Below are 24,189 nucleotides of genomic sequence, written 5' to 3' on the forward strand. Positions count from 1 at the left end.
AATCATGCTTTTTATAAAGGGTAAACAGATCAATACTATGGAGTTTGTATTATTGTGAAAATCAGCAGCTCATTAGAAAATCAAATCTCGATTTGTGTTTTTAACCTACCATACTACTCTGAATCTCATGCCTCTTTTGCCAACACGCTCTAAACAACTGTAGAAGGTACATTAGGACATAGATAGAGATCTTTTTGCCAGCCAAGTGGCAGTGTACCCCTCTCACTTTATTTGTTTTAGGATATGGTACACCAGTAGCAATTAAGCCAGCTGATAAGTTGAGAGGTAGGGTTATGCTACAGTTAATGGGAATAATAAAAGCTATGAATAGCATGTTCATAATCATCATTTGAGCCAATTCCTAGCAGTTCAGCAATAGTGAAGTTGACTATAATGCTCAAACTCACGCTCGTTCAAATTTAGAGGTCGTATAAAGTGCCCTAATTTTGTACATTTTACCATCATAGCTGTCACTTGGGCGTCCGGTCTAACCTGCTACTCATTTCATTAGCAAGATAAATGTATCTTACTGCTTGCTAGGCAACAACAGAGTGGCCCTCACGTCAGACAACATCTTGCATTTAGCTTTATGATGTCAGCTTGCTAGGCAACAGATTGGCCCTCATGTCAGACAACATCTTGCTTTTGCTTTATGATGTCAGATCATCACTGGTCCAATTGTCCTTGTGGAAGCGGACCACACAGGAGGATGAGATATCAGAAGTTATGCAGTAGGTTGCTATCTCTATTCATGACTGCAAGGCAAGTCGGAGGCGGAATGGCAAATACTCTGAACCCCTCAAAGCACTGTGGCCTTTTTGAAAGTGGGATGCAGATACAAAAACAGAGATTATCCTTACCAACAATCCTTCTTGAGTATCAGAGTCCAACATACAGAGTGCAGCGGAAGACGTTAAATGTGCTTCATTCTGTGAGAATGCAACTCTATAGTTCTACAGTGAGATAGTGCATTTCAGCCTCAACGGAAGCAATGTCCTCAAACGGAACATTGGTGGCACCAGGATCTAAAGCAGGCTTAAGAAGCCTTGGATGCAGTCAGTCCTTTATTAACTATCATGACCGACACAATGTGATCCATAATACTTCCATTTTGGCAGAAATTACATTCAAGCACATGCCCCCACTAGAAGGTAGTGATGACATTCAGGTGCTGAAAACGCCTTTTTAATGCCTAAAGGAATGATTGTGAGCTTTACTTACCATACATATTGGTCAAATGATGCCCTTTGCCGGAAGACTGTCTTTTTTTTTTCTTCAGTATCGGCAATGCAGAGACAATTTGTTGCAGCAATAAAAAGCAGCAAGATAAATGTATCTTACTGCTTGCTAGGAAACAACAGAGTGGCCATCACGTCAGACAACATCTTGCATTTAGCTTTATGATGTCAGCTTGCTAGGCAACAGATTGGCCCTCATGTCAGACAACATCTTGCTTTTGCTTTATGATGTCAGATCATCACTGGTCCAATTGTCCTTGTGGAAGCGGACCACACAGGAGGATGAGATATCAGAAGTTATGCAGTAGGTTGCTATCTCTATTCATGACTGCAAGGCAAGTCGGAGGCGGAATGGCAAATACTCTGAACCACTCAAAGCACTGTGGCCTTTTTGAAAGTGGGATGCAGATACAAAAACAGAGATTATCCTTACCAACAATCCTTCTTGAGTATCAGAGTCCAACATACAGAGTGCAGCGGAAGACGTTAAATGTGCTTCATTCCGTGAGAACGCAACTCTATAGTTCTACAGTGAGATAGCGCATTTCAGCCTCAAAGGAAGCAATGTCCTCAAACGGAACATTGTTGGCACCAGGATCTAAAGCAGGTTTAAGAAGCCTTGGATGCAGTCAGTCTTTTATTAACTATCATGACCGACACAATGTGATCCATAATACTTCCATTTTGGCAGAAATTACATTCAAGCACAGGCCCCCACTAGAAGGTAGTGATGACATTCAGGTGCTGAAAACGCCTTTTTAATGCCTAAAGGAATGATTGTGAGCTTTACTTACAATACATATTGGTCAAATGAAGCCCTATGCCGGAAGACTGTCTTTTTTTTTTCTTCAGTATCGGCAATGCAGAGACAATTTGTTGCGAAACACTGCCACTGCTGGTCATTCAGTATAATCTGCAGATGGAAAAGTCCACTGTTAGCACATTTACTAAAAGCAATACAAAAAAATCATGCTTTTTATAAAGGGTAAACAGATCAATACTATGGAGTTTGTATTATTGTGAAAATCAGCAGCTCATTAGAAAATCAAATCTCGATTTGTGTTTTTAACCTACCATACTACTCTGAATCTCATGCCTCTTTTGCCAACACGCTCTAAACAACTGTAGAAGGTACATTAGGACATAGATAGAGATCTTTTTGCCAGCCAAGTGGCAGCGTACCCCTCTCACTTTATTTGTTTTAGGATATGGTACACCAGTAGCAATTAAGCCAGCTGATAAGTTGAGAGGTAGGGTTATGCTACAGTTAATGGGAATAATAAAAGCTATGAATAGCATGTTCATAATCATCATTTGAGCCAATTCCTAGCAGTTCAGCAATAGTGAAGTTGACTCTAGTGCTCAAACTCACGCTCGTTCAAATTTAGAGGTCTTATAAAGTGCCCTAATTTTGTGCATTTTACCATCATAGCTGTCACTTGGGCGTCCGGTCTACCCTGCTACTCATTTCATTAGCAAGATAAATGTATCTTACTGCTTGCTAGGCAACAACAGAGTGGCCCTCACGTCAGACAACATCTTGCATTTAGCTTTATGATGTCAGATCATCACTGGTCCAATTGTCCTTGTGGAAGCGGACCACACAGGAGTATGAGATATCAAAAGTTATGCAGTAGGTTGCTATCTCTATTCATGACTGCAAGGCAAGTCGGAGGCGGAATGGCAAATACTCTGAACCCCTCAAAGCACTGTGGCCTTTTTGAAAGTGGGATGCAGATACAAAAACAGAGATTATCCTTACCAACAATCCTTCTTGAGTATCAGAGTCCAACATACAGAGTGCAGCGGAAGACGTTAAATGTGCTTCATTCTGTGAGAATGCAACTCTATAGTTCTACAGTGAGATAGTGCATTTCAGCCTCAACGGAAGCAATGTCCTCAAACGGAACATTGGTGGCACCAGGATCTAAAGCAGGCTTAAGAAGCCTTGGATGCAGTCAGTCCTTTATTAACTATCATGACCGACACAATGTGATCCATAATACTTCCATTTTGGCAGAAATTACATTCAAGCACATGCCCCCACTAGAAGGTAGTGATGACATTCAGGTGCTGAAAACGCCTTTTTAATGCCTAAAGGAATGATTGTGAGCTTTACTTACCATACATATTGGTCAAATGATGCCCTTTGCCAGAAGACTGTCTTTTTTTTTTCTTCAGTATCGGCAATGCAGAGACAATTTGTTGCGAAACACTGCCACTGCTGGTCATTCAGTATAATCTGCAGATGGAAAAGTCCACTGCTGGCACATTTACTAAAAGCAATACAAAAAAATCATGCTTTTTATAAAGGGTAAACAGATCAATACTATGGAGTTTGTATTATTGTGAAAATCAGCAGCTCATTAGAAAATCAAATCTCGATTTGTGTTTTTAACCTACCATACTACTCTGAATCTCATGCCTCTTTTGCCAACACGCTCTAAACAACTGTAGAAGGTACATTAGGACATAGATAGAGATCTTTTTGCCAGCCAAGTGGCAGTGTACCCCTCTCACTTTATTTGTTTTAGGATATGGTACACCAGTAGCAATTAAGTCAGCTGATAAGTTGAGAGGTAGGGTTATGGTACAGTTAATGGGAATAATAAAAGCTATGAATAGCATGTTCATAATCATCATTTGAGCCAATTCCTAGCAGTTCAGCAATAGTGAAGTTGACTCTAATGCTCAAACTCACGCTCGTTCAAATTTAGAGGTCTTATAAAGTGCCCTAATTTTGTACATTTTACCATCATAGCTGTCACTTGGGCGTCCGGTCTACCCTGCTACTCATTTCATTAGCAAGATAAATGTATCTTACTGCTTGCTAGGCAACAACAGAGTGGCCCTCACGTTAGACAACATCTTGCATTTAGCTTTATGATGTCAGCTTGCTAGGCAACAGATTGGCCCTCATGTCAGACAACTTCTTGCTTTTGCTTTATGATGTCAGATCATCACTGGTCCAATTGTCCTTGTGGAAGCGGACCACACAGGAGGATGAGATATCAGAAGTTATGCAGTAGGTTGCTATCTCTATTCATGACTGCAAGGCAAGTCGGAGGCAGAATGGCAAATACTCTGAACCACTCAAAGCACTGTGGCCTTTTTGAAAGTGGGATGCAGATACAAAAACAGAGACTATCCTTACCAACAATCCTTCTTGAGTATCAGAGTCCAACATACAGAGTGCAGCGGAAGACGTTAAATGTGCTTCATTCCGTGAGAACGCAACTCTATAGTTCTACAGTGAGATAGCGCATTTCAGTCTCAAAGGAAGCAATGTCCTCAAACGGAACATTGTTGGCACCAGGATCTAAAGCAGGTTTAAGAAGCCTTGGATGCAGTCAGTCTTTTATTAACTATCATGACCGACACAATGTGATCCATAATACTTCCATTTTGGCAGAAATTACATTCAAGCACAGGCCCCCACTAGAAGGTAGTGATGACATTCAGGTGCTGAAAACGCCTTTTTAATGCCTAAAGGAATGATTGTGAGCTTTACTTACGATACATATTGGTCAAATGATGCCCTATGCCAGAAGACTGTCTTTTTTTTTTTCTTCAGTATCGGCAATGCAGAGACGATTTGTTGCGAAACACTGCCACTGCTGGTCATTCAGTATAATCTGCAGATGGAAAAGTCCACTGTTAGCACATTTACTACAAGCAATACAAAAAATCATGCTTTTTATAAAGGGTAAACAGATCAATACTATGGAGTTTGTATTATTGTGAAAATCAGCAGCTCATTAGAAAATCAAATCTCGATTTGTGTTTTTAACCTACTATACTACTCTGAATCTCATGCCTCTTTTGCCAACACGATCTAAACAACTGTAGAAGGTACATTAGGACATAGATAGAGATCTTTTTGCCAGCCAAGTGGCAGCGTACCCCTCTCACTTTATTTGTTTTAGGATATGGTACACCAGTAGCAATTAAGCAGCTGATAGGTTGAGAGGTAGGGTTATGCTACAGTTAATGGGAATAATAAAAGCTATGAATAGCATGTTCATAATCATCATTTGAGCCAATTCCTAGCAGTTCAGCAATAGTGAAGTTGACTCTAGTGCTCAAACTCACGCTCGTTCAAATTTAGAGGTCTTATAAAGTGCCCTAATTTTGTACATTTTACCATCATAGCTGTCACTTGGGCGTCCGGTCTACCCTGCTACTCATTTCATTAGCAAGATAAATGTATCTTACTGCTTGCTAGGCAACAACAGAGTGGCCCTCACGTCAGACAACATCTTGCATTTAGCTTTATGATGTCAGATCATCACTGGTCCAATTGTCCTTGTGGAAGCAAACCACACAGGAGGATAAGATATCAGAAGTTATGCAGTAGGTTGCTATCTCTATTCATGACTGCAAGGCAAGTCAGAGGCGGAATGGCAAATACTCTGAACCCCTCAAAGCACTGTGGCCTTTTTGAAAGTGGGATGCAGATACAAAAACAGAGATTATCCTTACCAACAATCCTTCTTGAGTATCAGAGTCCAACATACAGAGTGCAGCGGAAGACGTTAAATGTGCTTCATTCCGTGAGAACGCAATTCTATAGTTCTACAGTGAGATAGCGCATTTCAGCCTCAAAGGAAGCAATGTCCTCAAACGGAACATTGTTGGCACCAGGATCTAAAGCAGGTTTAAGAAGCCTTGGATGCAGTCAGTCTTTTATTAACTATCATGACCGACACAATGTGATCCATAATACTTCCATTTTGGCAGAAATTACATTCAAGCACAGGCCCCCACTAGAAGGTAGTGATGACATTCAGGTGCTGAAAACGCCTTTTTAATGCCTAAAGGAATGATTGTGAGCTTTACTTACCATACATATTGGTCAAATGATGCCCTATGCCGGAAGACTGTCTTTTTTTTTTTCTTCAGTATCGGCAATGCAGAGACAATTTGTTGCGAAACACTGCCACTGCTGGTCATTCAGTATAATCTGCAGATGGAAAAGTCCACTGTTAGCACATTTACTACAAGCAATACAAAAAATCATGCTTTTTATAAAGGGTAAACAGATCAATACTATGGAGTTTGTATTATTGTGAAAATCAGCAGCTCATTAGAAAATCAAATCTCGATTTGTGTTTTTAACCTACCATACTACTCTGAATCTCATGCCTCTTTTGCCAACACGATCTAAACAACTGTAGAAGGTACATTAGGACATAGATAGAGATCTTTTTGCCAGCCAAGTGGCAGTGTACCCCTCTCACTTTATTTGTTTTAGGATATGGTACACCAGTAGCAATTAAGCCAGCTGATAAATTGAGAGGTAGGGTTATGCTACAGTTAATGGGAATAATAAAAGCTATGAATAGCATGTTCATAATCATCATTTGAGCCAATTCCTAGCAGTTCAGCAATAGTGAAGTTGACTCTAATGCTCAAACTCACGCTCGTTCAAATTTAGAGGTCGTATAAAGTGCCCTAATTTTGTACATTTTACCATCATAGCTGTCACTTGGGCGTCCGGTCTAACCTGCTACTCATTTCATTAGCAAGATAAATGTATCTTACTGCTTGCTAGGCAACAACAGAGTGGCCCTCACGTCAGACAACATCTTGCATTTAGCTTTATGATGTCAGCTTGCTAGGCAACAGATTGGCCCTCATGTCAGACAACATCTTGCTTTTGCTTTATGATGTCAGATCATCACTGGTCCAATTGTCCTTGTGGAAGCGGACCACACAGGAGGATGAGATATCAGAAGTTATGCAGTAGGTTGCTATCTCTATTCATGACTGCAAGGCAAGTCGGAGGCAGAATGGCAAATACTCTGAACCACTCAAAGCACTGTGGCCTTTTTGAAAGTGGGATGCAGATACAAAAACAGAGATTATCCTTACCAACAATCCTTCTTGAGTATCAGAGTCCAACATACAGAGTGCAGCGGAAGACGTTAAATGTGCTTCATTCCGTGAGAACGCAACTCTATAGTTCTACAGTGAGATAGCGCATTTCAGTCTCAAAGGAAGCAATGTCCTCAAACGGAACATTGTTGGCACCAGGATCTAAAGCAGGTTTAAGAAGCCTTGGATGCAGTCAGTCTTTTATTAACTATCATGACCGACACAATGTGATCCATAATACTTCCATTTTGGCAGAAATTACATTCAAGCACAGGCCCCCACTAGAAGGTAGTGATGACATTCAGGTGCTGAAAACGCCTTTTTAATGCCTAAAGGAATGATTGTGAGCTTTACTTACGATACATATTGGTCAAATGATGCCCTATGCCGGAAGACTGTCTTTTTTTTTTTCTTCAGTATCGGCAATGCAGAGACAATTTGTTGCGAAACACTGCCACTGCTGGTCATTCAGTATAATCTGCAGATGGAAAAGTCCACTGTTAGCACATTTACTACAAGCAATACAAAAAATCATGCTTTTTATAAAGGGTAAACAGATCAATACTATGGAGTTTGTATTATTGTGAAAATCAGCAGCTCATTAGAAAATCAAATCTCGATTTGTGTTTTTAACCTACTATACTACTCTGAATCTCATGCCTCTTTTGCCAACACGATCTAAACAACTGTAGAAGGTACATTAGGACATAGATAGAGATCTTTTTGCCAGCCAAGTGGCAGCGTACCCCTCTCACTTTATTTGTTTTAGGATATGGTACACCAGTAGCAATTAAGCAGCTGATAGGTTGAGAGGTAGGGTTATGGTACAGTTAATGGGAATAATAAAAGCTATGAATAGCATGTTCATAATCATCATTTGAGCCAATTCCTAGCAGTTCAGCAATAGTGAAGTTGACTCTAGTGCTCAAACTCACGCTCGTTCAAATTTAGAGGTCTTATAAAGTGCCCTAATTTTGTACATTTTACCATCATAGCTGTCACTTGGGCGTCCGGTCTACCCTGCTACTCATTTCATTAGCAAGATAAATGTATCTTACTGCTTGCTAGGCAACAACAGAGTGGCCCTCACGTCAGACAACATCTTGCATTTAGCTTTATGATGTCAGATCATCACTGGTCCAATTGTCCTTGTGGAAGCAAACCACACAGGAGGATAAGATATCAGAAGTTATGCAGTAGGTTGCTATCTCTATTCATGACTGCAAGGCAAGTCAGAGGCGGAATGGCAAATACTCTGAACCCCTCAAAGCACTGTGGCCTTTTTGAAAGTGGGATGCAGATACAAAAACAGAGATTATCCTTACCAACAATCCTTCTTGAGTATCAGAGTCCAACATACAGAGTGCAGCGGAAGACGTTAAATGTGCTTCATTCTGTGAGAATGCAACTCTATAGTTCTACAGTGAGATAGTGCATTTCAGCCTCAACGGAAGCAATATCCTCAAACGGAACATTGGTGGCACCAGGATCTAAAGCAGGCTTAAGAAGCCTTGGATGCAGTCAGTCTTTTATTAACTATCATGACCGACACAATGTGATCCATAATACTTCCATTTTGGCAGAAATTACATTCAAGCACATGCCCCCACTAGAAGGTAGTGATGACATTCAGGTGCTGAAAACGCCTTTTTAATGCCTAAAGGAATGATTGTGAGCTTTACTTAACATACATATTGGTCAAATGATGCCCTTTGCCGGAAGACTGTCTTTTTTTTTTCTTCAGTATCGGCAATGCAGAGACAATTTGTTGCGAAACACTGCCACTGCTGGTCATTCAGTATAATCTGCAGATGGAAAAGTCCACTGTTAGCACATTTACTACAAGCAATACAAAAAAATCATGCTTTTTATAAAGGGTAAACAGATCAATACTATGGAGTTTGTATTATTGTGAAAATCAGCAGCTCATTAGAAAATCAAATCTCGATTTGTGTTTTTAACCTACCATACTACTCTGAATCTCATGCCTCTTTTGCCAACACGCTCTAAACAACTGTAGAAGGTACATTAGGACATAGATAGAGATCTTTTTGCCAGCCAAGTGGCAGTGTACCCCTCTCACTTTATTTGTTTTAGGATATGGTACACCAGTAGCAATTAAGCCAGCTGATAAGTTGAGAGGTAGGGTTATGCTACAGTTAATGGGAATAATAAAAGCTATGAATAGCATGTTCATAATCATCATTTGAGCCAATTCCTAGCAGTTCAGCAATAGTGAAGTTGACTCTAATGCTCAAACTCACGCTCGTTCAAATTTAGAGGTCGTATAAAGTGCCCTAATTTTGTACATTTTACCATCATAGCTGTCACTTGGGCGTCCGGTCTAACCTGCTACTCATTTCATTAGCAAGATAAATGTATCTTACTGCTTGCTAGGCAACAACAGAGTGGCCCTCACGTCAGACAACATCTTGCATTTAGCTTTATGATGTCAGCTTGCTAGGCAACAGATTGGCCCTCATGTCAGACAACATCTTGCTTTTGCTTTATGATGTCAGATCATCACTGGTCCAATTGTCCTTGTGGAAGCAGACCACACAGGAGGATGAGATATCAGAAGTTATGCAGTAGGTTGCTATCTCTATTCATGACTGCAAGGCAAGTCGGAGGCGGAATGGCAAATACTCTGAACCACTCAAAGCACTGTTGCCTTTTTGAAAGTGGGATGCAGATACAAAAACAGAGATTATCCTTACCAACAATCCTTCTTGAGTATCAGAGTCCAACATACAGAGTGCAGCGGAAGACGTTAAATGTGCTTCATTCCGTGAGAACGCAACTCTATAGTTCTACAGTGAGATAGCGCATTTCAGCCTCAAAGGAAGCAATGTCCTCAAACGGAACATTGTTGGCACCAGGATCTAAAGCAGGCTTAAGAAGCCTTGGATGCAGTCAGTCTTTTATTAACTATCATGACCGACACAATGTGATCCATAATACTTCCATTTTGGCAGAAATTACATTCAAGCACAGGCCCCCACTAGAAGGTAGTGATGACATTCAGGTGCTGAAAACTCCTTTTTAATGCCTAAAGGAATGATTGTGAGCTTTACTTACCATACATATTGGTCAAATGATGCCCTATGCCGGAAGACTGTCTTTTTTTTTTTCTTCAGTATCGGCAATGCAGAGACAATGTGTTGCGAAACACTGCCACTGCTGGTCATTCAGTATAATCTGCAGATGGAAAAGTCCACTGTTAGCACATTTACTACAAGCAATACAAAAAATCATGCTTTTTATAAAGGGTAAACAGATCAATACTATGGAGTTTGTATTATTGTGAAAATCAGCAGCTCATTAGAAAATCAAATCTCGATTTGTGTTTTTAACCTACTATACTACTCTGAATCTCATGCCTCTTTTGCCAACACGATCTAAACAACTGTAGAAGGTACATTAGGACATAGATAGAGATATTTTTGCCAGCCAAGTGGCAGCGTACCCCTCTCACTTTATTTGTTTTAGGATATGGTACACCAGTAGCAATTAAGCAGCTGATAGGTTGAGAGGTAGGGTTATGCTACAGTTAATGGGAATAATAAAAGCTATGAATAGCATGTTCATAATCATCATTTGAGCCAATTCCTAGCAGTTCAGCAATAGTGAAGTTGACTCTAGTGCTCAAACTCACGCTCGTTCAAATTTAGAGGTCTTATAAAGTGCCCTAATTTTGTGCATTTTACCATCATAGCTGTCACTTGGGCGTCCGGTCTACCCTGCTACTCATTTCATTAGCAAGATAAATGTATCTTACTGCTTGCTAGGCAACAACAGAGTGGCCCTCACGTTAGACAACATCTTGCATTTAGCTTTATGATGTCAGCTTGCTAGGCAACAGATTGGCCCTCATGTCAGACAACATCTTGCTTTTGCTTTATGATGTCAGATCATCACTGGTCCAATTGTCCTTGTGGAAGCGGACCACACAGGAGGATGAGATATCAGAAGTTATGCAGTAGGTTGCTATCTCTATTCATGACTGCAAGGCAAGTCGGAGGCAGAATGGCAAATACTCTGAACCACTCAAAGCACTGTGGCCTTTTTGAAAGTGGGATGCAGATACAAAAACAGAGATTATCCTTACCAACAATCCTTCTTGAGTATCAGAGTCCAACATACAGAGTGCAGCGGAAGACGTTAAATGTGCTTCATTCCGTGAGAACGCAACTCTATAGTTCTACAGTGAGATAGCGCATTTCAGTCTCAAAGGAAGCAATGTCCTCAAACGGAACATTGTTGGCACCAGGATCTAAAGCAGGTTTAAGAAGCCTTGGATGCAGTCAGTCTTTTATTAACTATCATGACCGACACAATGTGATCCATAATACTTCCATTTTGGCAGAAATTACATTCAAGCACAGGCCCCCACTAGAAGGTAGTGATGACATTCAGGTGCAGAAAACGCCTTTTTAATGCCTAAAGGAATGATTGTGAGCTTTACTTACAATACATATTGGTCAAATGATGCCCTATGCCGGAAGACTGTCTTTTTTTTTTTCTTCAGTATCGGCAATGCAGAGACAATTTGTTGCGAAACACTGCCACTGCTGGTCATTCAGTATAATCTGCAGATGGAAAAGTCCACTGTTAGCACATTTACTACAAGCAATACAAAAAATCATGCTTTTTATAAAGGGTAAACAGATCAATACTATGGAGTTTGTATTATTGTGAAAATCAGCAGCTCATTAGAAAATCAAATCTCGATTTGTGTTTTTAACCTACCATACTACTCTGAATCTCATGCCTCTTTTGCCAACACGCTCTAAACAACTGTAGAAGGTACATTAGGACATAGATAGAGATCTTTTTGCCAGCCAAGTGGCAGCGTACCCCTCTCACTTTATTTGTTTTAGGATATGGTACACCAGTAGCAATTAAGCCAGCTGATAAGTTGAGAGGTAGGGTTATGCTACAGTTAATGGGAATAATAAAAGCTATGAATAGCATGTTCATAATCATCATTTGAGCCAATTCCTAGCAGTTCAGCAATAGTGAAGTTGACTCTAGTGCTCAAACTCACGCTCGTTCAAATTTAGAGGTCTTATAAAGTGCCCTAATTTTGTGCATTTTACCATCATAGCTGTCACTTGGGCGTCCGGTCTACCCTGCTACTCATTTCATTAGCAAGATAAATGTATCTTACTGCTTGCTAGGCAACAACAGAGTGGCCCTCACGTCAGACAACATCTTGCATTTAGCTTTATGATGTCAGATCATCACTGGTCCAATTGTCCTTGTGGAAGCGGACCACACAGGAGTATGAGATATCAAAAGTTATGCAGTAGGTTGCTATCTCTATTCATGACTGCAAGGCAAGTCGGAGGCGGAATGGCAAATACTCTGAACCCCTCAAAGCACTGTGGCCTTTTTGAAAGTGGGATGCAGATACAAAAACAGAGATTATCCTTACCAACAATCCTTCTTGAGTATCAGAGTCCAACATACAGAGTGCAGCGGAAGACGTTAAATGTGCTTCATTCTGTGAGAATGCAACTCTATAGTTCTACAGTGAGATAGTGCATTTCAGCCTCAACGGAAGCAATGTCCTCAAACGGAACATTGGTGGCACCAGGATCTAAAGCAGGCTTAAGAAGCCTTGGATGCAGTCAGTCCTTTATTAACTATCATGACCGACACAATGTGATCCATAATACTTCCATTTTGGCAGAAATTACATTCAAGCACATGCCCCCACTAGAAGGTAGTGATGACATTCAGGTGCTGAAAACGCCTTTTTAATGCCTAAAGGAATGATTGTGAGCTTTACTTACCATACATATTGGTCAAATGATGCCCTTTGCCGGAAGACTGTCTTTTTTTTTTCTTCAGTATCGGCAATGCAGAGACAATTTGTTGCGAAACACTGCCACTGCTGGTCATTCAGTATAATCTGCAGATGGAAAAGTCCACTGTTAGCACATTTACTAAAAGCAATACAAAAAAATCATGCTTTTTATAAAGGGTAAACAGATCAATACTATGGAGTTTGTATTATTGTGAAAATCAGCAGCTCATTAGAAAATCAAATCTCGATTTGTGTTTTTAACCTACCATACTACTCTGAATCTCATGCCTCTTTTGCCAACACGCTCTAAACAACTGTAGAAGGTACATTAGGACATAGATAGAGATCTTTTTGCCAGCCAAGTGGCAGTGTACCCCTCTCACTTTATTTGTTTTAGGATATGGTACACCAGTAGCAATTAAGTCAGCTGATAAGTTGAGAGGTAGGGTTATGGTACAGTTAATGGGAATAATAAAAGCTATGAATAGCATGTTCATAATCATCATTTGAGCCAATTCCTAGCAGTTCAGCAATAGTGAAGTTGACTCTAATGCTCAAACTCACGCTCGTTCAAATTTAGAGGTCTTATAAAGTGCCCTAATTTTGTACATTTTACCATCATAGCTGTCACTTGGGCGTCCGGTCTACCCTGCTACTCATTTCATTAGCAAGATAAATGTATCTTACTGCTTGCTAGGCAACAACAGAGTGGCCCTCACGTTAGACAACATCTTGCATTTAGCTTTATGATGTCAGCTTGCTAGGCAACAGATTGGCCCTCATGTCAGACAACTTCTTGCTTTTGCTTTATGATGTCAGATCATCACTGGTCCAATTGTCCTTGTGGAAGCGGACCACACAGGAGGATGAGATATCAGAAGTTATGCAGTAGGTTGCTATCTCTATTCATGACTGCAAGGCAAGTCGGAGGCAGAATGGCAAATACTCTGAACCACTCAAAGCACTGTGGCCTTTTTGAAAGTGGGATGCAGATACAAAAACAGAGACTATCCTTACCAACAATCCTTCTTGAGTATCAGAGTCCAACATACAGAGTGCAGCGGAAGACGTTAAATGTGCTTCATTCCGTGAGAACGCAACTCTATAGTTCTACAGTGAGATAGCGCATTTCAGTCTCAAAGGAAGCAATGTCCTCAAACGGAACATTGTTGGCACCAGGATCTAAAGCAGGTTTAAGAAGCCTTGGATGCAGTCAGTCTTTTATTAACTATCATGACCGACACAATGTGATCCATAATACTTCCATTTTGGCAGAAATTACATTCAAGCACAGGCCCCCACTAGAAGGTAGTGATGACATTCAGGTGCTGAAAACGCCTTTTTAATGCCTAAAGGAATGATTGTGAGCTTTACTTACGATACATATTGGTCAAATGATGCCCTATGCCAGAAGACTGTCTTTTTTTTTTTCTTCAGTATCGGCAATGCAGAGACGATTTGTTGCGAAACACTGCCACTGCTGGTCATTCAGTATAATCTGCAGATGGAAAAGTCCACTGTTAGCACATTTACTACAAGCAATACAAAAAATCATGCTTTTTATAAAGGGTAAACAGATCAATACTATGGAGTTTGTATTATTGTGAAAATCAGCAGCTCATTAGAAAATCAAATCTCGATTTGTGTTTTTAACCTACTATACTACTCTGAATCTCATGCCTCTTTTGCCAACACGATCTAAACAACTGTAGAAGGTACATTAGGACATAGATAGAGATCTTTTGCCAGCCAAGTGGCAGCGTACCCCTCTCACTTTATTTGTTTTAGGATATGGTACACCAGTAGCAATTAAGCAGCTGATAGGTTGAGAGGTAGGGTTATGCTACAGTTAATGGGAATAATAAAAGCTATGAATAGCATGTTCATAATCATCATTTGAGCCAATTCCTAGCAGTTCAGCAATAGTGAAGTTGACTCTAGTGCTCAAACTCACGCTCGTTCAAATTTAGAGGTCTTATAAAGTGCCCTAATTTTGTACATTTTACCATCATAGCTGTCACTTGGGCGTCCGGTCTACCCTGCTACTCATTTCATTAGCAAGATAAATGTATCTTACTGCTTGCTAGGCAACAACAGAGTGGCCCTCACGTCAGACAACATCTTGCATTTAGCTTTATGATGTCAGATCATCACTGGTCCAATTGTCCTTGTGGAAGCAAACCACACAGGAGGATAAGATATCAGAAGTTATGCAGTAGGTTGCTATCTCTATTCATGACTGCAAGGCAAGTCAGAGGCGGAATGGCAAATACTCTGAACCCCTCAAAGCACTGTGGCCTTTTTGAAAGTGGGATGCAGATACAAAAACAGAGATTATCCTTACCAACAATCCTTCTTGAGTATCAGAGTCCAACATACAGAGTGCAGCGGAAGACGTTAAATGTGCTTCATTCTGTGAGAATGCAACTCTATAGTTCTACAGTGAGATAGTGCATTTCAGCCTCAACGGAAGCAATATCCTCAAACGGAACATTGGTGGCACCAGGATCTAAAGCAGGCTTAAGAAGCCTTGGATGCAGTCAGTCTTTTATTAACTATCATGACCGACACAATGTGATCCATAATACTTCCATTTTGGCAGAAATTACATTCAAGCACATGCCCCCACTAGAAGGTAGTGATGACATTCAGGTGCTGAAAACGCCTTTTTAATGCCTAAAGGAATGATTGTGAGCTTTACTTAACATACATATTGGTCAAATGATGCCCTTTGCCGGAAGACTGTCTTTTTTTTTTCTTCAGTATCGGCAATGCAGAGACAATTTGTTGCGAAACACTGCCACTGCTGGTCATTCAGTATAATCTGCAGATGGAAAAGTCCACCGTTAGCACATTTACTACAAGCAATACAAAAAAATCATGCTTTTTATAAAGGGTAAACAGATCAATACTATGGAGTTTGTATTATTGTGAAAATCAGCAGCTCATTAGAAAATCAAATCTCGATTTGTGTTTTTAACCTACCATACTACTCTGAATCTCATGCCTCTTTTGCCAACACGCTCTAAACAACTGTAGAAGGTACATTAGGACATAGATAGAGATCTTTTTGCCAGCCAAGTGGCAGTGTACCCCTCTCACTTTATTTGTTTTAGGATATGGTACACCAGTAGCAATTAAGCCAGCTGATAAGTTGAGAGGTAGGGTTATGCTACAGTTAATGGGAATAATAAAAGCTATGAATAGCATGTTCATAATCATCATTTGAGCCAATTCCTAGCAGTTCAGCAATAGTGAAGTTGACTCTAATGCTCAAACTCACGCTCGTTCAAATTTAGAGGTCGTATAAAGTGCCCTAATTTTGTACATTTTACCATCATAGCTGTCACTTGGGCGTCCGGTCTAACCTGCTACTCATTTCATTAGCAAGATAAATGTATCTTACTGCTTGCTAGGCAACAACAGAGTGGCCCTCACGTCAGACAACATCTTGCATTTAGCTTTATGATGTCAGCTTGCTAGGCAACAGATTGGCCCTCATGTCAGACAACATCTTGCTTTTGCTTTATGATGTCAGATCATCACTGGTCCAATTGTCCTTGTGGAAGCGGACCACACAGGAGGATGAGATATCAGAAGTTATGCAGTAGGTTGCTATCTCTATTCATGACTGCAAGGCAAGTCGGAGGCGGAATGGCAAATACTCTGAACCACTCAAAGCACTGTGGCCTTTTTGAAAGTGGGATGCAGATACAAAAACAGAGATTATCCTTACCAACAATCCTTCTTGAGTATCAGAGTCCAACATACAGAGTGCAGCGGAAGACGTTAAATGTGCTTCATTCCGTGAGAACGCAATTCTATAGTTCTACAGTGAGATAGCGCATTTCAGCCTCAAAGGAAGCAATGTCCTCAAACGGAACATTGTTGGCACCAGGATCTAAAGCAGGTTTAAGAAGCCTTGGATGCAGTCAGTCTTTTATTAACTATCATGACCGACACAATGTGATCCATAATACTTCCATTTTGGCAGAAATTACATTCAAGCACAGGCCCCCACTAGAAGGTAGTGATGACATTCAGGTGCTGAAAACGCCTTTTTAATGCCTAAAGGAATGATTGTGAGCTTTACTTACCATACATATTGGTCAAATGATGCCCTATGCCGGAAGACTGTCTTTTTTTTTTTCTTCAGTATCGGCAATGCAGAGACAATTTGTTGCGAAACACTGCCACTGCTGGTCATTCAGTATAATCTGCAGATGGAAAAGTCCACTGTTAGCACATTTACTACAAGCAATACAAAAAATCATGCTTTTTATAAAGGGTAAACAGATCAATACTATGGAGTTTGTATTATTGTGAAAATCAGCAGCTCATTAGAAAATCAAATCTCGATTTGTGTTTTTAACCTACCATACTACTCTGAATCTCATGCCTCTTTTGCCAACACGATCTAAACAACTGTAGAAGGTACATTAGGACATAGATAGAGATCTTTTTGCCAGCCAAGTGGCAGTGTACCCCTCTCACTTTATTTGTTTTAGGATATGGTACACCAGTAGCAATTAAGCCAGCTGATAAGTTGAGAGGTAGGGTTATGCTACAGTTAATGGGAATAATAAAAGCTATGAATAGCATGTTCATAATCATCATTTGAGCCAATTCCTAGCAGTTCAGCAATAGTGAAGTTGACTCTAATGCTCAAACTCACGCTCGTTCAAATTTAGAGGTCGTATAAAGTGCCCTAATTTTGTACATTTTACCATCATAGCTGTCACTTGGGCGTCCGGTCTAACCTGCTACTCATTTCATTAGCAAGATAAATGTATCTTACTGCTTGCTAGGCAACAACAGAGTGGCCCTCACGTCAGACAACATCTTGCATTTAGCTTTATGATGTCAGCTTGCTAGGCAACAGATTGGCCCTCATGTCAGACAACATCTTGCTTTTGCTTTATGATGTCAGATCATCACTGGTCCAATTGTCCTTGTGGAAGCGGACCACACAGGAGGATGAGATATCAGAAGTTATGCAGTAGGTTGCTATCTCTATTCATGACTGCAAGGCAAGTCGGAGGCGGAATGGCAAATACTCTGAACCACTCAAAGCACTGTGGCCTTTTTGAAAGTGGGATGCAGATACAAAAACAGAGATTATCCTTACCAACAATCCTTCTTGAGTATCAGAGTCCAACATACAGAGTGCAGCGGAAGACGTTAAATGTGCTTCATTCCGTGAGAACGCAATTCTATAGTTCTACAGTGAGATAGCGCATTTCAGCCTCAAAGGAAGCAATGTCCTCAAACGGAACATTGTTGGCACCAGGATCTAAAGCAGGTTTAAGAAGCCTTGGATGCAGTCAGTCTTTTATTAACTATCATGACCGACACAATGTGATCCATAATACTTCCATTTTGGCAGAAATTACATTCAAGCACAGGCCCCCACTAGAAGGTAGTGATGACATTCAGGTGCTGAAAACGCCTTTTTAATGCCTAAAGGAATGATTGTGAGCTTTACTTACCATACATATTGGTCAAATGATGCCCTATGCCGGAAGACTGTCTTTTTTTTTTTCTTCAGTATCGGCAATGCAGAGACAATTTGTTGCGAAACACTGCCACTGCTGGTCATTCAGTATAATCTGCAGATGGAAAAGTCCACTGTTAGCACATTTACTACAAGCAATACAAAAAATCATGCTTTTTATAAAGGGTAAACAGATCAATACTATGGAGTTTGTATTATTGTGAAAATCAGCAGCTCATTAGAAAATCAAATCTCGATTTGTGTTTTTAACCTACCATACTACTCTGAATCTCATGCCTCTTTTGCCAACACGATCTAAACAACTGTAGAAGGTACATTAGGACATAGATAGAGATCTTTTTGCCAGCCAAGTGGCAGTGTACCCCTCTCACTTTATTTGTTTTAGGATATGGTACACCAGTAGCAATTAAGCCAGCTGATAAATTGAGAGGTAGGGTTATGCTACAGTTAATGGGAATAATAAAAGCTATGAATAGCATGTTCATAATCATCATTTGAGCCAATTCCTAGCAGTTCAGCAATAGTGAAGTTGACTCTAATGCTCAAACTCACGCTCGTTCAAATTTAGAGGTCGTATAAAGTGCCCTAATTTTGTACATTTTACCATCATAGCTGTCACTTGGGCGTCCGGTCTAACCTGCTACTCATTTCATTAGCAAGATAAATGTATCTTACTGCTTGCTAGGCAACAACAGAGTGGCCCTCACGTCAGACAACATCTTGCATTTAGCTTTATGATGTCAGCTTGCTAGGCAACAGATTGGCCCTCATGTCAGACAACATCTTGCTTTTGCTTTATGATGTCAGATCATCACTGGTCCAATTGTCCTTGTGGAAGCGGACCACACAGGAGGATGAGATATCAGAAGTTATGCAGTAGGTTGCTATCTCTATTCATGACTGCAAGGCAAGTCGGAGGCAGAATGGCAAATACTCTGAACCACTCAAAGCACTGTGGCCTTTTTGAAAGTGGGATGCAGATACAAAAACAGAGATTATCCTTACCAACAATCCTTCTTGAGTATCAGAGTCCAACATACAGAGTGCAGCGGAAGACGTTAAATGTGCTTCATTCCGTGAGAACGCAACTCTATAGTTCTACAGTGAGATAGCGCATTTCAGTCTCAAAGGAAGCAATGTCCTCAAACGGAACATTGTTGGCACCAGGATCTAAAGCAGGTTTAAGAAGCCTTGGATGCAGTCAGTCTTTTATTAACTATCATGACCGACACAATGTGATCCATAATACTTCCATTTTGGCAGAAATTACATTCAAGCACAGGCCCCCACTAGAAGGTAGTGATGACATTCAGGTGCTGAAAACGCCTTTTTAATGCCTAAAGGAATGATTGTGAGCTTTACTTACGATACATATTGGTCAAATGATGCCCTATGCCGGAAGACTGTCTTTTTTTTTTTCTTCAGTATCGGCAATGCAGAGACAATTTGTTGCGAAACACTGCCACTGCTGGTCATTCAGTATAATCTGCAGATGGAAAAGTCCACTGTTAGCACATTTACTACAAGCAATACAAAAAATCATGCTTTTTATAAAGGGTAAACAGATCAATACTATGGAGTTTGTATTATTGTGAAAATCAGCAGCTCATTAGAAAATCAAATCTCGATTTGTGTTTTTAACCTACTATACTACTCTGAATCTCATGCCTCTTTTGCCAACACGATCTAAACAACTGTAGAAGGTACATTAGGACATAGATAGAGATCTTTTTGCCAGCCAAGTAGCAGCGTACCCCTCTCACTTTATTTGTTTTAGGATATGGTACACCAGTAGCAATTAAGCAGCTGATAGGTTGAGAGGTAGGGTTATGGTACAGTTAATGGGAATAATAAAAGCTATGAATAGCATGTTCATAATCATCATTTGAGCCAATTCCTAGCAGTTCAGCAATAGTGAAGTTGACTCTAGTGCTCAAACTCACGCTCGTTCAAATTTAGAGGTCTTATAAAGTGCCCTAATTTTGTACATTTTACCATCATAGCTGTCACTTGGGCGTCCGGTCTACCCTGCTACTCATTTCATTAGCAAGATAAATGTATCTTACTGCTTGCTAGGCAACAACAGAGTGGCCCTCACGTCAGACAACATCTTGCATTTAGCTTTATGATGTCAGATCATCACTGGTCCAATTGTCCTTGTGGAAGCAAACCACACAGGAGGATAAGATATCAGAAGTTATGCAGTAGGTTGCTATCTCTATTCATGACTGCAAGGCAAGTCAGAGGCGGAATGGCAAATACTCTGAACCCCTCAAAGCACTGTGGCCTTTTTGAAAGTGGGATGCAGATACAAAAACAGAGATTATCCTTACCAACAATCCTTCTTGAGTATCAGAGTCCAACATACAGAGTGCAGCGGAAGACGTTAAATGTGCTTCATTCTGTGAGAATGCAACTCTATAGTTCTACAGTGAGATAGTGCATTTCAGCCTCAACGGAAGCAATATCCTCAAACGGAACATTGGTGGCACCAGGATCTAAAGCAGGCTTAAGAAGCCTTGGATGCAGTCAGTCTTTTATTAACTATCATGACCGACACAATGTGATCCATAATACTTCCATTTTGGCAGAAATTACATTCAAGCACATGCCCCCACTAGAAGGTAGTGATGACATTCAGGTGCTGAAAACGCCTTTTTAATGCCTAAAGGAATGATTGTGAGCTTTACTTAACATACATATTGGTCAAATGATGCCCTTTGCCGGAAGACTGTCTTTTTTTTTTCTTCAGTATCGGCAATGCAGAGACAATTTGTTGCGAAACACTGCCACTGCTGGTCATTCAGTATAATCTGCAGATGGAAAAGTCCACTGTTAGCACATTTACTACAAGCAATACAAAAAAATCATGCTTTTTATAAAGGGTAAACAGATCAATACTATGGAGTTTGTATTATTGTGAAAATCAGCAGCTCATTAGAAAATCAAATCTCGATTTGTGTTTTTAACCTACCATACTACTCTGAATCTCATGCCTCTTTTGCCAACACGCTCTAAACAACTGTAGAAGGTACATTAGGACATAGATAGAGATCTTTTTGCCAGCCAAGTGGCAGTGTACCCCTCTCACTTTATTTGTTTTAGGATATGGTACACCAGTAGCAATTAAGCCAGCTGATAAGTTGAGAGGTAGGGTTATGCTACAGTTAATGGGAATAATAAAAGCTATGAATAGCATGTTCATAATCATCATTTGAGCCAATTCCTAGCAGTTCAGCAATAGTGAAGTTGACTCTAATGCTCAAACTCACGCTCGTTCAAATTTAGAGGTCGTATAAAGTGCCCTAATTTTGTACATTTTACCATCATAGCTGTCACTTGGGCGTCCGGTCTAACCTGCTACTCATTTCATTAGCAAGATAAATGTATCTTACTGCTTGCTAGGCAACAACAGAGTGGCCCTCACGTCAGACAACATCTTGCATTTAGCTTTATGATGTCAGCTTGCTAGGCAACAGATTGGCCCTCATGTCAGACAACATCTTGCTTTTGCTTTATGATGCCAGATCATCACTGGTCCAATTGTCCTTGTGGAAGCAGACCACACAGGAGGATGAGATATCAGAAGTTATGCAGTAGGTTGCTATCTCTATTCATGACTGCAAGGCAAGTCGGAGGCGGAATGGCAAATACTCTGAACCACTCAAAGCACTGTTGCCTTTTTGAAAGTGGGATGCAGATACAAAAACAGAGATTATCCTTACCAACAATCCTTCTTGAGTATCAGAGTCCAACATACAGAGTGCAGCGGAAGACGTTAAATGTGCTTCATTCCGTGAGAACGCAACTCTATAGTTCTACAGTGAGATAGCGCATTTCAGCCTCAAAGGAAGCAATGTCCTCAAACGGAACATTGTTGGCACCAGGATCTAAAGCAGGCTTAAGAAGCCTTGGATGCAGTCAGTCTTTTATTAACTATCATGACCGACACAATGTGATCCATAATACTTCCATTTTGGCAGAAATTACATTCAAGCACAGGCCCCCACTAGAAGGTAGTGATGACATTCAGGTGCTGAAAACTCCTTTTTAATGCCTAAAGGAATGATTGTGAGCTTTACTTACCATACATATTGGTCAAATGATGCCCTATGCCGGAAGACTGTCTTTTTTTTTTTCTTCAGTATCGGCAATGCAGAGACAATGTGTTGCGAAACACTGCCACTGCTGGTCATTCAGTATAATCTGCAGATGGAAAAGTCCACTGTTAGCACATTTACTACAAGCAATACAAAAAATCATGCTTTTTATAAAGGGTAAACAGATCAATACTATGGAGTTTGTATTATTGTGAAAATCAGCAGCTCATTAGAAAATCAAATCTCGATTTGTGTTTTTAACCTACTATACTACTCTGAATCTCATGCCTCTTTTGCCAACACGATCTAAACAACTGTAGAAGGTACATTAGGACATAGATAGAGATCTTTTTGCCAGCCAAGTGGCAGCGTACCCCTCTCACTTTATTTGTTTTAGGATATGGTACACCAGTAGCAATTAAGCAGCTGATAGGTTGAGAGGTAGGGTTATGCTACAGTTAATGGGAATAATAAAAGCTATGAATAGCATGTTCATAATCATCATTTGAGCCAATTCCTAGCAGTTCAGCAATAGTGAAGTTGACTCTAGTGCTCAAACTCACGCTCGTTCAAATTTAGAGGTCTTATAAAGTGCCCTAATTTTGTGCATTTTACCATCATAGCTGTCACTTGGGCGTCCGGTCTACCCTGCTACTCATTTCATTAGCAAGATAAATGTATCTTACTGCTTGCTAGGCAACAACAGAGTGGCCCTCACGTCAGACAACATCTTGCATTTAGCTTTATGATGTCAGATCATCACTGGTCCAATTGTCCTTGTGGAAGCAAACCACACAGGAGGATAAGATATCAGAAGTTATGCAGTAGGTTGCTATCTCTATTCATGACTGCAAGGCAAGTCAGAGGCGGAATGGCAAATACTCTGAACCCCTCAAAGCACTGTGGCCTTTTTGAAAGTGGGATGCAGATACAAAAACAGAGATTATCCTTACCAACAATCCTTCTTGAGTATCAGAGTCCAACATACAGAGTGCAGCGGAAGACGTTAAATGTGCTTCATTCCGTGAGAACGCAATTCTATAGTTCTACAGTGAGATAGCGCATTTCAGCCTCAAAGGAAGCAATGTCCTCAAACGGAACATTGTTGGCACCAGGATCTAAAGCAGGTTTAAGAAGCCTTGGATGCAGTCAGTCTTTTATTAACTATCATGACCGACACAATGTGATCCATAATACTTCCATTTTGGCAGAAATTACATTCAAGCACAGGCCCCCACTAGAAGGTAGTGATGACATTCAGGTGCTGAAAACGCCTTTTTAATGCCTAAAGGAATGATTGTGAGCTTTACTTACCATACATATTGGTCAAATGATGCCCTATGCCGGAAGACTGTCTTTTTTTTTTTTCTTCAGTATCGGCAATGCAGAGACAATTTGTTGCGAAACACTGCCACTGCTGGTCATTCAGTATAATCTGCAGATGGAAAAGTCCACTGTTAGCACATTTACTACAAGCAATACAAAAAATCATGCTTTTTATAAAGGGTAAACAGATCAATACTATGGAGTTTGTATTATTGTGAAAATCAGCAGCTCATTAGAAAATCAAATCTCGATTTGTGTTTTTAACCTACCATACTACTCTGAATCTCATGCCTCTTTTGCCAACACGATCTAAACAACTGT

Source organism: Lissotriton vulgaris, chromosome 12 (genome assembly GCF_964263255.1).
Source record: "Lissotriton vulgaris chromosome 12, aLisVul1.2, whole genome shotgun sequence".
In the NCBI taxonomy this organism is placed as follows: Eukaryota; Metazoa; Chordata; class Amphibia; order Caudata; family Salamandridae; genus Lissotriton; species Lissotriton vulgaris.